Source organism: Rhipicephalus sanguineus, unplaced genomic scaffold (genome assembly GCF_013339695.2).
Source record: "Rhipicephalus sanguineus isolate Rsan-2018 unplaced genomic scaffold, BIME_Rsan_1.4 Seq158, whole genome shotgun sequence".
Taxonomy (NCBI): Eukaryota; Metazoa; Arthropoda; class Arachnida; order Ixodida; family Ixodidae; genus Rhipicephalus; species Rhipicephalus sanguineus.
Genome location: NW_023614644.1, coordinates 25127 through 42352, shown reverse-complemented (window position 1 = coordinate 42352; position 17226 = coordinate 25127).

Sequence of the window (17226 nt, the reverse complement as noted above, 5' to 3'; positions counted from 1 at the left end):
CATGGCTCCAAAGGATAGCCTGAGTCACCTGTAATACAAATAGGACAGCTGAGTTTAGGGTTTCCGGGTTTGGCTACTTAGCCCCAAATAAGCCATTTATTCAAGCTGTCGGCGGGGACAAATTGACAGTTTTAAAATATGAATCGAAATGTGAGTAGCTGATAGGATTCTGCAATCTAGAATTTGCTATTTGAGTCATTGACCCTACAACCATTCCACTTGAAACCTTTTCAAGCTTCTCCATCGGCACTGTGCGTCAGACACGGGCACTTTCATTTCAACCGAATGATCCTAATTTGCACATTGGCAGCTTCAGGTGGAACGAGAGTTGCAGGATCTACATGTGGAAGCTATAAGCATGTGAATCCATGCAGTAATACATACATACGAAGATACAAAATTCAAAGATACGTCCAACAGAAACCATACAGTGCATCTTGCAGAGAGAGCAGTTAAGGAGCTTCTCGATCTCAGCTCAAACGCACAGGCGCAAGAAGTTTTATTATTGACAGCATTCACGAAAAGATTTACAGTCTACTGGTCTCAGCTCTATAAATACAGATGAGACTGCAACTGAGGAACTTGAATTGTTCGAGCTTTGATATCCCCCAGAAATTACTGATAAAATTAATGCAAACATAACACAGCTAAACTGCAGCTGCGAGTCCAATAGTTCGATAGTGTTCGAGAGTGTCTTGTTCTCTTAAATTGAGCCAAACTATCAAAATTATCTATATCTGGCGACGCCTAAACTGCTGGCCTTCCAGCACACGGCTAGTGAACATGGCGACTTGGGCAGCCTAGGCTCCCAAAACTGAATTTGTTAGACACATTAATTAAAACTAACAGACCAGACACCCCAAGGAAAGTATAGGGGAAGTTATTTGTAGTATATATAGTGTAAAATCTGTAGAAAGTAAGTCAACAGGGCTTGTTGCTGAGCTAGTTGGTTCATAACTTGAGGAAAAACTGTAATGACGCAAAGAAGACGGGGACGAAGCGAAGACACTCTGTTCGTGTCTTCGCTTCGTCCCCTATCTTCTTTGCGTCATTACAGTTTTTCCTCATGTAGAAAGTAAAGTGGACGAAAAAACAGCTTGTCGTTTACAGGAACTGAACCTGCGACCTAATTAATGTGTCTAACAAAGAAAAACGAGCCCTTGAAATGCCCCTTCTTTTGTTCAAAATTGAATTTGTCATTTCACACACACAAAAGGAAATGCTTTTGAATACGCGACTCACACTCGGGGACTGATGCCTGGGGCCTTACTTTGCAAACAACTCATTCCTGAATGCAACTTCAAACTGTAATTTGCAGTCAACAAGACAACTGAAAGCGCTCCGCACTTGTTGACATTACAAGTACGATATTCTACAAACTGATTTTGCAACTAAGATTACGTTCAGTCAAAAGAAGCTCTTTTGAGCACATTCGTGCAGTACTTATTTGTGATGTCGAAACAAGTCAATTTTTTGCAGTCTTTTCCAGACTTGTTAAGGAAGTTCCACTTTTGAGACAGCACAAGAAGCTTTGGTATCTTGCACAAAATGGTTGCTATAGTCGACACGTTATCTTTGAATATTTGCAAATCTTATTCACAAATGTTCATGTTGTGTTTATTTACATTTTGGCCGAAATGTTTATTCATGTAAGCAATACCCCTGTCACACGGCACATATAATGTCATTCACAGTAAATGACATTCTCTTTGAATGTCATTGTGGTCTTGCGTTCCTGGCTTACACCGGTATATGAAATGGCTTTTCCAATGGATGCTGAAGTTTGTCGCCAGTGCAGTGTGCTTTTTTGCTTGTGCTGGCCATACTATAGATGTCGTGTTCAAATGCCAACCTTGCTACTGTGGCATTACTTCCCCAAAACAGCATGGAAGAACGAGCGTTTGTAAATGTGGTAAAAAAATGTACATACTTTCCACAAACTGCTTCAACTACTGCGTTGTACATCAAAGAGACATAAAAAGGTTAACAACAGTCTTTACATAACCTTGACATTGATTGCATTTCGCTGTACATTACTATTTTTCTTCTTATTATTTTTTTGTTCAGCTCCCGTCATGAAATTGCACGTCACGCTTGCACGAGTTCGGAAAACATTGCAACGGGTGAATGCCATTCATTGCGCCCGCAAAGCAGGCACGAAAAACGGCATTACCCCGTAATCACGTTCACAGCAAATGACATTACATGTGCTGTGTTACGGGGGGTATGAGAACGTCGAAATTGTTATCACCCTCACTAGCCTACTTTTACTGCCCTTGGCAAGTCATGGCTACATTTTCCCAATTTTTTCAACTACTTTTTTGTTTCCACCATGCAACCGTGGCTGAGTGCTCTGCTCTTGATTATGAAACGTCGCAACAAAAAAACATGACACATTGACAGTGAAGGCAAAAAGACAAGCATCGCACTTTGTCTGTGTGCCTCTTCATAGTCAGTGTTTCATGTCTTTTCATGGCAACGTTTCGTAACCATGAACCGCTACACCCAGACCCAACTGTCGGTTCTCTGCAACTGTTAGTGGTACACATTTTGATCGCTCACCGAGTACATATTCGCCAGGCTGAAGTTGTGCAGCAAGTAGTAGTAGTAAACATTTATTAAGCTGTTATATACAGAGAGGTTGTTCGGGAAACCAGCCCCTAGTGGGTGAGCTCCCTTACAATACCAGGTGGAGTCCCTACTCAGGGACCCCATTGGTCGTGACCGCTGTCCTGACACGCCGGGTCATGGCTTTTTGGGCCGGAAGGTCCTGGCAGCCGAGCAGGGCCGCCTCCCAGTCCTCTCGGGTTGGGTTGGGGTTCGGGGGTAAAGAAGGATTGAGCTGGCTGCCCATATTATGTGGTAGGTGTCAGCCACCTCCGCACAGTACAGGCAGAGGCCGGAAAAAGAAGAATCAAAATGTTTAAGCACTGCCGGCCACCGTAACATATTCGTGAATAGTCGGAGAAGAATTCTCTCGTCCGCCTTCCTGAGCCCTTTGCAAAGCGCAGGAAAGCGGTGGTGGGAGTCCCGATAATGAGTAGTTATAGCTTTAAAAGTTAGAAGAGGAGAGTACTCTTCTGGATCAGAGTGGTCATCGGTGGGCAAGGCAGTGGCCCGGGGAATGAGTGCGCGGGCGGCAGCGTGCGCTGCCTCATTGCCTACGAGGCCCTGATGTCCAGGAGTCCAGATTATTGAGCGGGGAGAGGGGTAACCTACCCGCGGACAGGATTTAAGAATTTTGGCAGCTAGGGGTGAGATCCATTCCAGTTCAAAATTTCGGCAGGCTCCTCTGGAGTCTGATATTATGGTTTTAGAAGTGTCATGTGAGATGGCTAGGGCTATGGCCACCTCTTCAGCATGGGTAGCATTGGGTGCGCGGAAGGAGAGACCATCAACATGCCTGTCTTGGTGGACTACGGCTGCCGTATACCAACCGCCGTGGTAAGGGCCGGCGACGTCCGTGTAAAATACGTTTTGTTTAGAGCCGTATCGGCGCCGGAGGGCAAGAGCCCGCGCCTCCCGGCGGCCAGCGTGTGACTCATGGGACACATTGGTGGGGAGGGGTCGAACATGGATCGCGTATTTCCAATGTTCGGGCACTCGTACCCGCTCCTCTTTGTGGAATTCATGCCTGATGTGTAGGCAACCTAGGAGTCGTCTGCCTGACGGTGTCTGTGCCAGGCGGGTGTATTGGCTTGTTAGGTGAGCCTCCCCGAGCTCCCGGTAAGTGTTGACCACCCCCAAGGCAAGAAGTCTTGCGTTGGAAGTAGAAATGGGGAGATCTAGGGCTCGCTTGATGATTTTTCGGAGGATGACCTTCAAAGAATCTTCATCATGCTTCCGTAAGTGCAGGTACGGAGTCGCATACAAGATGCGACTTGTGACAAAAGTATGTGCGAGACGAAGCGCATCCTTGCTTTTGAGACCCCCCCGCTTGTTAGAGACCCGGCGGACCATGCGGCCCACCTGTTCTCCAACCTTACAAAGCTTGTGAAGTGTTGTCTCGACTCTGCGGTGTTTGTGAATGTAGAGTCCAAGGACACGGATCTCCTGTGCATTTTTAATCGGTCCACTGCGCAGGGAAAGGTTAATGGACGAAGTGCATTTCGGCGAAGGCTTAATGTGCACGAATTCTGATTCCTGTGGGGAACATTGGAGGCCGCAGTATGCCGCATATTCCTCCACTACATGGGCTGCGGTTTGCAGGCTGTCCTCCATGTCGCCCAAGCTTCCCTCTGTGGCCCACAGGGTGATGTCGTCGGCATAAAGCGCATGCTTTACTCCGTCGACAGCAGCCAGGCGGGCCGGGAGCTGCACCATAGCTAAGTTGAAAAGCAGAGGCGACAACACAGCGCCCTGTGGTGTGCCTCGCGTGCCTAGATGAGAAGGGCCGTATTCCTGATCTTGGATGCAATGTATGCAGTTCGGTCAGTAAGAAAATTTCGGATGTAATTGAAGGCGCGCTAGCCACAGTGAGTGGCACTCAGGTGCGCTAGGATGACTTCGTGCTTGACGTTATCGAAGGCTCCCTTAAGGTCAAGCGCTAGAATGATCTTGTCGTTATGAGGGTGTTCTACGGGAGTAAGTATCGCGTGGTGTAGTTGTAGGAGTATGTCCTGCGAAGATTTCGTGGGTCTGAAGCCGTACATAGAGTCGACGAAAATGTGGCGTTCTTCCAAGTAGGAGGAGAGGCGATCTCTGACCACATTTTCCATTAGCTTCCCCGCACAAGAAGTAAGAGAAATGGGTCTGAGGTTCTCAGTGTTGATGGGTTTCCCTGGCTTTGGTATGAACGTTACTAGAGACGTTTTCCAATCTAGGGGGATGGGTGGTTTAGGGGCGAAGCTCCTTAAGGCGTGGGTCGGTCGTCCCCGATGTATGTAGTTGTAGTAGTAGGTAGCCACCTCTAGTTTAGTTCTTGGAGTGTTCACTAGATGGCGGTACTGGTAGTTGATGAAAAGATGCGAGATGTTATAAAAGTAGATGGCGGTACTTGTAGTTGATGATGAAAGATGCGAGATGTTATAATAGGAATGATGTCACATATGGCGCGTGTCATTGGTGGAAGGCAATCGTTCGGCGACGTACGCTAGGGGGGCGCGGTGTAATAAAACCCGTTCGCTGTTGGCGCGCGCTCGGAGTCGCCGGATGGACAAGGCTGCAGAGCGGCGAGCGCGCAAGGCGGCGGCAGCGCGCGCACGCAGACAGAATCCCGATGTGCAAGCCCGCGAGGGACATTTACTCAAGTGTTTCACTTTTAATTGTGGGGCGAATTGCACGGAAGAGTTTCAAGGTTTACTGATGATTCCTTCCGGAGCTTCGCCCCACTCATCATGCACCCCGTGAATATGCTGTGATTTTTTTCCGCACCAGATGGCATTAATGTAGTCGAGAATAGACTGGTGTGCTGTATCGGGTAGATTTCCTAAGATTTTGACGGTGAGCTTGTCTCGCCCGGGAGCCGTGCCCCGCCTTATTTTGGCTAGAGCGGCGTTGAGGTCGTGTAACTAAAAAGGAGCGTCCAGTGCCGAGTTCTCCCTGCCTGCAGAGTGATACTCGGGTCCCCGCGGGTCCTGCTGAGTGCAGAGATATCAGTCCCGTAGTGAGAAGGCTAGTTGTGTTGTGGAGCCTTGGAAATTGTGAAAGGCTCGGTGTTGATGTTTTTGTGTTTCACCTGGCGTTTCAGCGGGGTCAATGAGACTGCGGAAGAGTCTCCATGTATTGCGGCCAGACATTTGCCTGCCGACACTATTACATCGATCTACCCAATTGAGTCGGCGAGCTGGGCAGCGTACTCGGCCGCCTGCTGGGTGAGATCCAGTATCCGCATGCGGAGTTTTCGGTTGTGTTTTTGCCGGCGCCATCTCTTTGTGAGGCAGCGACGGGCTTCCCAAAGATGGAGGAGGTGGTTATCCACATCCGGATGACTGCCCGTTAGCTGTAGTGTAGTGTCGTGCTTTCTTAGTGTTTGGAGCATAGAATGGGCCCACTGGGAATAACCAATCTGTAGAGTGGGAGAGGCAGATACAGACTTTCGAAAGGTGTCCCAGTTCGGTAGGTGAGCCTGTGCGATGGGGCGCTGTAGGGGTCGTGTAGAGAATGTGGTACTGAGAATGCAGTGGTCGCTACCGAGGGTTTCCTCGGTACTGAACCCGTCTGCGTGTCTGATGATTTTGTGAAGGTTAGGTCGGGGCAGGTGTCCCGGCTGACAGAGTTACCTACACGAGTTGGTTGCGCAGGGTCGGTAGGAAGAGTGATGCCCAGCGTGAAAGTTAGCTCCGCAAGTTTACTTCCCCGCATCTCTTCCTTGCGATAGCCCCAAAGCCTGCTGGGGGCGTTGAAGTCACCCACTAGTAAGAGGGGTTCACGCCCTGCGAGCTTCAGTGCCCTGCTAAAGATGTCAGCGAATGCGATGTTTTTGAGTTTAGGTTTGCAATAAATATTGAGGATGTGCACCGGGGGGTCGGTTCTGCGCAGGAGAACGACCGTGACGATGGTGTACGAGTACGGTATTGAAATATCGAGGTCGACCTCTTGCGCAGTTAAGGTTTTATGTACAAGAAGGCAGGTCAATGGTTCCCGTTGAAAAGTGTTATAACCTGAGAGACGCACGGCGTTGCCGGGATCCTGAAGGGCAACGACGGCGCACAGGTGTTCGAAGGTTTCAAGATAGAGGCGAAAATGGGCCCGTTTGGCCCTATCCTTGAAGCCTCTACAGTTCCACTGAATTAAAGAAAGTAGAGGTTTTCGGTTTCGCGATGGGGGGCAGCGCTTAAGTGCTGTCGCCATATTGAGAATTTGGGGTGGCTGGGAGGGACTCAACCCCTACTTCGGTGCCCTGTGCAAGTAGGAGCTCGGAGTCCTCAGAGACTTCAGGGAGGTCGATGGCGTGTTAAAACTTAGAGGGACGGTTAACGTCCTTGAGGGGACTAGCCCTTCGGCTGCGACGGGTTGGCGCCGTGGAGCCAAGTTTTAATGTTACTCGTCACCTGTTGGGTGACAGTGACGGAAAGATTTTCGATGCTTTTGCTCATATTGGTGAGTTGTGCCATCAAAGCAGTCATAGCGTTTTCAATAGCCTGAAACCGCTCTTCAATGTTAGAGGGCTCCGAGACGGACGGAGTGGTGGACATGGGTGTTGGTTCTGGAGCGTTAAACGGTAATTTCGGTGAGTGGAGGGAGCGGTGACGCGGGGGTGACGGGCGCACTGCCTGCCTCCAAAGTGGCAGTTTTAGCTAGAAGCTGCGCGTTCTGTGCCCGCAGCGCAGCGAGCTCTTGTTGAGCTCGAGGAATTCGGGGGAGGAGGTGGGGAAGGAAGAGCAAGAGGAGGAGGCGGCCCTCGCCCCGGTGCCCACCTGAGAGGATGTATCTTAGTCAGCCGCCTGAGAGCGCCAGCATCGGTCAGGGGTGGAAAGTCCCCAGCTGGGAGCACGGGGCCACTGTGGTCAGGTGTATTGGATGACGTATTCTGTGACGTCTGTGGTGTTTGGGTGGAAGTGGCGCTTGCTTATTGGTGCGTCCGGCAACAGGGTTCTTGGGGCTTGGTTGGGAGCTCCGGGTGACGTCCTTCGGGCGTGACGTCAGATGTCTTGGGGCGCTGACCGCTGCTGCGGGGAGCCGTGGCCGCCATGATGCCCGCCCGGCTGCTGCAGGCGGCGAAATCTTGTTTTGCATGCCTAGGATCCGGTGAGGTGTCGCTCGCCGCACACCAGGCACGATGGCTTGCATTCGTGTGGTGCCATCCCCTCCTCAGAGGCACCCACAACTTGACCACAATGGCTGCAGCGTGGTCGTTCGGGTGGGAACACAGCTCAACCCGGTGGCCTACCGTCCCGCAGCGGTAGCAGGCCGGTATGGTGCGTTTGTATTCGCGTACCGGGGTCACGACTCTGTTATAGTGCACGAACCGGGGCACGTGGCGGCCCTCGAAAGTTAGGAGGGCCACTGAAGTCTTGCACAGCTTTCTGATGAAAGCGATGCTTCCACCCAGCCAGTGGATCTTTGCTTTCAAGGAGGCGGAGGTCTCCTGTTCGTGCACCGTAATGACGCCGCGGCACACTTCCCCACTGATCTTGGCGTGGCCGATCATCGTTGGGGGACCCTGTGATGTTTCGAGCGAGAATTCTCGTGAGAGAAGGTTCGCAGAGTTGATGTCTGCGGTAGCGACAACTATGATATTTTGCTCCTACATGGGCCACACACTGATAGAATCACTGTTGGTAGCGTTCGCATATGAGATGAGCTTGGCGCCTTAGTTCACCTGGTTGAAAGGTAGCTTAGAGATCCACCGTTATTCGAGGCTTCAGCACGATGGTGAAGTCTTCCGCAGCAATGCGGGGCATAGCGGTGGGCCGCCACGCTACAAGGGATGTCTTCTTCTTGGGTGGAATCTTCGCTGATGTGGCCTTATCGGTAAGCCGAGCCCTTGGTAACTTTAGATTGCTGGTGACGCTTGCGGAGCGCCACCACGGTGAACAGTCCCTCATCCACGGTATCCGTAGATAGAACGGAGCTTCAGACGTTGAGGCAGAAACTTCTTTCCACGCTAAGTAGTGGATCGTATCCACGGAGAGCGGTTGACCGCCATATGTGGCTGCGGCCGCGGGGAAATCCCGACGCAGTCGGCGTTCGGTCCCAACGCTCGTTAGGGCGAGCCGCGGTGCCCACGATGGTGAGGTCAAGAAGTGGGCATAAAATGCCCAAAAAGCGGCCCACCTGGATGAGAATGGTGTCTTCTGCTGCCGAACTTGTTAGGAAGACAATAGGCTCAGTTTTGGTGAGGTGTCAAGCAGGGTTACGCTGGTCCTGACGAAAAGCACAGGAGCGGATGTGAGGCGCGTCCGCTCTCGTCGCGCGCCCCAGGCCTTCTCCATCGAAAAGGCAGCCGCTGCAGTCGAGATTCTATCCCGCGACCCGAAGGTCGCGAGATCGAATGACAGGGTCAGCAGTTGAGTGCCATCCATAACCACTATACCACCGTGGCGGGGCTTATCCATTGAAGTTGCAACTAGCAACTGAGCAAAGAGGCTTATCCATTTGAGAGGCCTGTTTTATAAAGAAACTGACTACGAGCAAGACTTCGATTTGGGCGAGTTGGTACATGCTTAGCTGGGGAAAAACAGCGCAAAAAAGGACGAGGACGCAGGAACACAATACACTGTACGAGCGCTGAACTTACAACTGACATCTTATTGCACCAACCGCTCGTTTTTACAGCGCATCAAGCCGAGCACGCCATTCCAATCAAACCGCCAATCAAAATCATCAGGTATGCAAACTACATTGTCACTGAAAGCTATCACGTGTACATGAATTACACCGTGCGCATGCAATCTTCCACACTCAGATAAAATGAACAAACCAGTTCCTAACAAGGATGAACAAGCAACAACAACAAAAAAAACAGGAAGTACCGTTCACTTTTCTATGATGAAAGAAGTGAGGGCTAATTCGGTGCAACAATGTTGTCATCAAGGCTTAGATGGGACCAAATTGGCAGTAACGTAAAACTTAGCGCTGCCGGATTTTTATAGAGTAGTGACGAAGCTCAAAAATGTAACCCAACGCTGCAGTAATCGAGACAAACGCTGGCTGCAACCAGCTGACAACATAAGATCAAGCACTCACCGTTAAACCGATGGTGGAGACGTCAACTTCAGAGAGGATGCATGTCCAACTCCTTTATATGTTCCATTGAATCCCGCCCCGTCCACGGCTCGTCGAAAGTGACGACGGCATTTCTGTCGCCGTATGTAACGAGGCACGTCGATGACATTGGCAGACAACGGCGCAAGACAAAGACAGTTCTCAAGCCTGCCGCGGTACATGCATTCGCTCACACATACACGTGTAGTGTCCTCTACGACTCGATTGCTCCTAGGTCCTGAAACACCCAAAAGTGAAACGAAGCCAGTGGATTAAACAAAACGAACTTATTACTGATACACCAAATATGAAACGTCCACGCAGCTCAAAAGGTTCGCTGGCGACTGATGTTTTCCCCGGTCCGCGGGGCCTGGATTCTCCCCTTGCACCACAAACACACGCACACAAAAACAACCACCGACACTGGCATGGGCGTCAACAGGATTTTGCCTTGGGGGGTGCAAACCCGTGTTTCACATCGCGTCTGGGGGAGGAGGGGAGAGAGAGAGAGCTGGCATAGCTTGGGGTGGGGGGCAAGTGCCGGTGTGGCTTGAGGGGGGCAAGTGCCCCCTTTTGCACACGTGTCCCCCGTTTTATGGCCCACTTCGAAGGGGAGAACAGTAGCGGTTCCAGTCAGGCGCGCTTTCAATGTTCCAAGGCCACGGTCGCGGGGGCCGTATGCTAGACGCGTGGCTTCCCAGCACTCCGAAACAAACTGTCCCGCGCCACACGGAACGTATCCACGTGCGGTCCTCGCTGCCATGACCGCTGATTTATCAGTAGCTCTACTGATGTTGTAATTTCTGCTGATTCAGTGAAAAGGCGACGGAATCTACTGCTTTTTGGTCTTTTTACAAAAATGAAAGGAACCTCTACGTTTTTTTTTTTTTTAGTAAAGTTTACATTAATGCGATATCACCAGCCAAACAAGAATTTCCTTCTTTGCGATGTTCTCAAACGCAGCACTACTTTTGACTGACGAGCCATAGACACCATAGAGTTTCATAGAGTAAGTATTACAGGAAGCTCTATGTTATGAGCAAATACCAGCAAGTCGTGAGACAGAAATGTGAATGCACAACGCGCCCCACAGCACAGGGCCTACACTTTACCGTTCAATAAAGGTCATCCTGTCATCTCTCTTAACAATTTTATTTTAGTTATTTATTCATCCACTTATTGCTTACAAGAAACGAACGAGCATTGTTACGGCCACTAATATACATTTTCCAGGAACTGACACTTCGCAATGCACTTAACGTGAAAATATGCTCAGTAGTGAAAGGAGATCTACCCGCTCACCCCCTCACCCCCGCGTCCCCTCCCTCTCCTTCTCGAGGCATGCGGGAGTAAGTGTTGCCATTCGTCCTCTCGTTCCTCTCATTTTGACGAAGGACAAGCAGTTACCCTCAGAACTTTGCGCACGGCACGCATGCTTCTGCAGTTCGTCCCTTCGAGGGAGTAAAGCGCCCTTTTTCGGATGAACTGCGCAGTTGCTCCCGAAAACTTTTTAGAGTGTATAACTAAAGACCCTAGATTTTTCCAAATCTAAGGACTTGCACCGTCACGCGTGCCAACTGGCTGACGCGGGCCAAGAAACCACTGCCCATTTATCGGCCTACCGCTGCAACGGAGCCGGCGAGTCCCGGTCGCAGCTGATTTCGTTCGCTCAAAACCACGGCTGAGGGCAGCATTATCGCTGTGCGCGAATGCGCTAGTCACGTGGTTCTTTTAGATGCGAAGCAGCTCTTTGACTCACGTGTGTAACGCCGTACGTTACGTGCGTCCGTACAATGCGCCGCAAACGCGTTCCCCTCACCGTAGGTGTTGGAGCGTTGCCAAGTAGGGTCACGCCACAGCTTTGCATTGACGTCATGCTACCCTCGCAACGCTTCCCTCGCAGGTGCGCGCTGACGTCACTCTCTTCCTCACCCGCAGCATGCTCGCCGTAGCGCCCGCAGCTGCCGGCTGCTCCGCCCGCTCGCAACACCTCTGAACGTGTCACTTCTCTCTCGCTTGACCCGTGGTAGTCAAGGCGAAACGCGCGCCTGCTCCGGTCCAGCGCCCGTGCCTCGACTCTGAAGAAACAACGACTACGTAGTCTTGCCAAACGCTTTAATGAAACTTACACTAAACCCAACCCGCCTCCCGTGTCTCAGCGTTTCAAACAAACGTTTACTCGAGTAAACGCTACACCGAGTTTCGCTTCAACTGTTCTTTCAGCACCCGCGGCGACGCCCGTTTCAACCGGGTCACGCCGTGCGCACCGCTGCTGCTTCGCATCCCATCAGAGTTCCCTTCGTGGAGAAGTTTTAAAGACGATAGTCTTTCTCGGGATACTTAAACGAGAAATTTTGGTCTGTCTGTCTTTCTGTTTGTCGGCACGGTCACTCGATTCAGCCTCCGGGCCAAAGTTGAACCACTTGCTTACCGCCCACCCAGCTTGAACTGGTACGGCTGTTCATACTTGTGAACGTTGTCGATCAAAAAGTAAATATTACGCATATCTGAGGCGCAACATCACTAGGTAAGCATTAGATGGTGTGTTCCTTTAATAGAAAATACACATGTGGGATGCGGAGTCGTGAAGGACAGATACCAACATAAAACAAAACGATGTTTATTAACGTAATAGCAGCAGCAGGGCAAGCATGCCGATGCTGCGCTTCGGAAGGTTAGAGAAACAAACATGAAACCAAGCTTGGTAGCTTGGGTTTATATAGCCAGCGGTGGTGACGTAAGCCTCCGACGGAACTGCGTGGCGCTGTCTTTTATCGGAAGCGTGTTGCAGCAGGTAGCTGTGTCACGCCGGGCTAATCAATGACGAGACGGAGGCTGCGTAAGTTTGTGCGCAGTGGTCGCCACATCACCCCCCGCGGAGTGCAGAGCCCTCAGGGTCTGTAGAAATCTGGGAGGCGTACCAGACGTCCAGAGCGTGTCGTGAAAGGAGCGGGCTGCGACGTCGGTGGCTGTGGACGGACGCCAGTTGAAAGAGTGGCGCTGCCAGGGTCGTTCGCCGCGATGTACGCGGGCTTGAGTCAGTCCTGTCCTGGTCGGTAACACGGAGTGGCGAACGGGTGCTCAATTTTTTCCTGGGGTTCGGGGCTGAGAGTGGCGTAGAGGACGGGTGTAGAAACCTAGTGGCTTTTGCGAGCTGTTCCGTGACGGGCGGCGCTGCGGAGAGACGCTTCAGGAGAGCCGAGTGGATCCGCGAAAGAGAGGTCGCACCGGCGCGCTCGTCGACGAAGGCGGGACCGTCGTGGCCACCAGTACCGGGGAGGGTGCCGGCGCAGTCATGGATGACAGGGTGCTGCCGTGAGGGTGCAGTACGACGCTGCCATCGTGCGCTAGAAAAACCTGTATGCGCTGCTGGGGAGTCACTGCCGGCGTCTGTGGAACCTTGCTCACCACAATCTGCACGCTCTCTGTGACTGGTGCGGGCGCGACGGGCACAGAGGACACCATACTGCCGCTCGTCGAGGATGAGGGGGCGCCGACAGGGTGCCATGATGGTGGTGGTTCCTGCGGCAGTATCTGCGGCTGGGTGAACGTCGGGTATCTACGACAGGGACTGGTGCTGGTCTGTCTGGAACGCACCCAGCGTGGGCTGGGCCAGCGTGGTCTGCACGTGCAGCATGGCCTGTAGCTGTTGTAGTGTCAGGGGCTGTCCCGGGACTATGGCAAAAACGAGGGGGGGCGGCATCATGCGCGGCGGCGCCAGAATGATGTTGGGCCTTGGCCCCAGATTCTGCGGATGACCAGGGTTGGGGGGGTGCCAGGTGTGGGCCTTGTGCTGGTCCGCCAGGGAGACTGGGACCGGGTGGTCGCGGTCGGTGCGGGCGTCGTCATGTTTGCGCTGCCGCTCGACAGCTTGGGCAGGATCGGCGGTCGGGACAGTATGATGTTCGAAGCCAACCAGCGTGGTCGGGACCACTGATCTCCACTAGGAGGAGCTGGATGGCGCATCGAGCACGCGGGCGTGAAGCCACCGGAAGCCGCCGTTTTTTGTCCCGGAAGAGAGCTTTTCTGTTCTTTTTTAAAGAAATACCTGCCTGTAGCGCTGTAAACTGTACGAATCGACCGAAAAAGTCGTCAGGGAAGACATTTCACGTGTAAATACCTCGAAGTTGCATTACTTTTTTACGCACTTTGTACGTCGCAGCACTCCGCCATATTCGGATGGTGTCGGCACGGCGTCTGTCATCTTTCGTGTAGCGTTCGTCGGCGTCTAAAGTGAAGCGTAATCGCAGAGTTTTCAAAAATAAAAAGAAAAACGATCATAACAACAGCTGCCACCCGAGAATACTTGAAATTGCGCGACTGAGACGGACACAAGACGCCAGCTTCCGGGGACAAACAGGGCAGCTTCCGGTGGCTTCACAAAGCGCCCGCCTCGCAGCGGGGTGCGTCGTCCAGCTTTTTAATGGAGGTGGTCGGGACAGTCTGAGGTGGCTCGATTAGGGTGACATCCGTGGTGCCAGCGAAAACGTGACAGGCAGCGCTGGTTTGGGTGTCGCACCCAGGATCAGTAGGTGCTGACGGGTGCCGGGGGCTCGTCTGCCGTCGCGGGTGCGGGGGCTCGTCTGCCGTCGCGGGTGCCGGGGGCTCGTCTGCCGTCGCGGGTGCCGGGGGTCGTCTGCCGTCACGGGTGCGGTGTGCGGGGGCTCGTCTGCCGTCGCGGGTGCCGGGGGCTCGTCTGCCGAAGCGGGTGCCGGGGGCTCGTCTGCCGAAGCGGGTGCCGGGGGCTCGTCTGCCGAAGCGGGTGCCGGGGGCTCGTCTGCCGAAGCGGGTGCGGGGGCTCGTCTGCCGAAGCGGGTGCCGGGGGCTCGTCTGCCGAAGCGGGTGCCGGGGGCTCGTCTGCCGAAGCGGGTGCCGGGCTCGTCTGCTGCGGCGGGTGCCGGGGGCTCGTCTGCCGAAGCGGGTGCCGGGGGCTCGTCTGCTGCGGCGGGTGCCGGGGGCTCGTCTGCTGCGGCGGGTGCCGGGGGCTCGTCTGCTGCGGCGGGTGCCGGGGGCTCGTCTGCTGCGGCGGGTGCCGGGGGCTCGTCTGCTGCGGCGGGTGCCGGGGGCTCGTCTGCTGCGGCGGGTGCCGGGGGCTCGTCTGCTGCGGCGGGTGCGGGGGCTCGTCTGCTGCGGCGGGTGCCGGGGGCTCGTCTGCTGCGGCGGGTGCCGGGGGCTCGTCTGCTGCGGCGGGTGCCGAGGGCTCGTCTGCTGCGGCGGGTGCCGAGGGCTCGTCTGCTGCGGCGGGTGCCGAGGGCTCGTCTGCTGCGGCGGGTGCCGAGGGCTCGTCTGCTGCGGCGGGTGCCGAGGGCTCGTCTGCTGCGGCGGGTGCCGAGGGCACGGCTGCTGCGGCGGGTGCGGGCACGGCTGCTGCGGCGGGTGCGGGCACGGCTGCTGCGGCGGGTGCGGGCACGGTTGCTGGCGGCGGGTGCGGGCACGGTTGCTGCGGTTGCGGTGGGGCTAGCACGAACCCTCGAAGTGGTCGTATGCCTGCGGCCCAAGAGGAGGCACAACGCGTCGCAGAGCAGGAGGAAGCATAGCTACCGTGATGGCGTACTTGTCCTGCTGCGAGACGATGTTATGCAGGGAGAAACAGCCTCCATCTTGATGAGCCAGATGGCTGGACATTGCGGCCAGAATTCGGGAAACTCCGGCGGCCAGCAAGATGCAGTGCGCCGTGGTTTCATCCGGTCGCAGCGCCCATCGTGAGGCGAGTCAGAGGTCGGTTGACTCGGCGTGAAGGTCCCGTGGAATCTTCTCGGAAGGTCATTCCAAGGTCCGGGTCATGGCGGTGCGGTTTGTTCGTTTTTCGGGTCACCAGACGTGGGATGCGGAGTCGGTGAAGGACGGATCCCAACATAAAACAAAACGATGTTATTAACGTAATAGCAGCAGAAGGGCAAGCATGCCGATGCTGCGCTTCGGAAGGTTAGAGAAACAAACATGAAACCAAGCTTGGTAGCTTGGGTTATATAGCCAGCGGTGGTGACGTAAGCCTCCGACGGAACTGCGTGGCGCTGTCTTTTATCGGAAGCGTGTTGCAGCAGGTAGCTGTGTCACGCCGGGCTAATCAATGACGAGATGGAGGCTGCGTAAGTCTGTGCGCAGTGGTCGCCACACACAGATACGTAATACTAAAGACCCTAGCTTCTTAAGCTACGCTGAAAATGCGGATGCGCTGAAGACGCGACGCGCCGACGAAAGCCCTCTGCCACGGAGGAAGGAAAGAACCTTCATCTCCGTGCCCTCTGCACAAGCTCGTTTCACGACGTAGAGCGTAGAGTTACTGCATACGCTACCTTTAGGTAGCAGAGTTGCGCATCTGTCTCCCAACGCCGCTAGCAACCATGCGTTGCGGAGAAGCTGACGCTGGGGCCAAGTTTTGTATTCTCGATGGCGCCGCTGCAGCGAACTGGATTGACACTAGTCATTCACATTAAAGTAAATCACCGGTCTTCGACACGCCAAACATGTCGACCGCTGACCCGTTAGGCACGTCGCCTGCAAAAACGGAGTGAGTCTTCGCGACATAGCCATGGTTGCTAGCCAGACCTATGCGCAACTCTGCTACCCAAAGGTAGCATATACAGTAACTCTAACGCAGCGCTCCATCGTCTTTCGACGACATTTGCAGCGAAGCACGCAAATACGCGGCCAATTTTTTTTAGATGCGAAGTATCTTAAGGCGGAGCTCAATCCGGTGGTGGTGGTGTGCGGCGTGACCACCCTTACTGCGCATGCGCATACCCTCTCCACACACCTCCTCTCCACTCACCCTCTCCCCTCCCCTCTCCACTTTCTCTCTCCCCTTCCCCTCTTCACTTCCCCTCTCCACTTCCCTTTCCACTCTTCCTCTGAAACGCGGACCAGACATGCCGAAATTCTCTCCTGCGCAACGCCGCTATGAGCTCGAGCGCATGCGCGTCCCCTCCGCTTCTCTCTCCTCTCCCACGCTGCCCCCCTCTCGCCCGCCTGTCGACCGCGTTCCCCGCTCGCCCTGTGAGAATTAACGGCCAGGCTAGATGGAAGATACGACGCGCGTAGCGTGCCTCTTCGCGTTCCACGGCGAGAGGTCGGTAGCATGCCCAACGAACGCCAACGGAACGCGATCGTGCAAGTGCTCCGGCTTCGCATCGCCTCATGGTCCCCTTTAGCGGGAGATGGTGTAATTTTTTGTATTTCGCAGGCTTTCTTTGCAGCTTGGAAAAAATGGTATACGCGAGACATTCTTTATCGCAAATAATGCAATTGGGGTTTCTGAAGACGCTCTGGAACATTGCAAATCCCATTTCTTGCCTAAATTGGCAATATTTAGCAATTTAGTTAAATAACCCTAATTAACAAAATTAGTTAATTACAAAACAATAAATTGTCTGTGGTGCGCAAGGTGACTGTCAGTAATTTGCCACTGATTTCACTCGCCTTCCTCTAATATCGTATTTTTTAACCCTTGGTTAAAGATAGCTGGGACACCCGGTATTATGCGTGCAATATAAATCATGCAGTATTGCAGTTCCAACCCTTTCGGGCAATTTTGTTTGTCAATCAGCAACCACTCAGTAGCAGAAAAAGGGGGGGGTG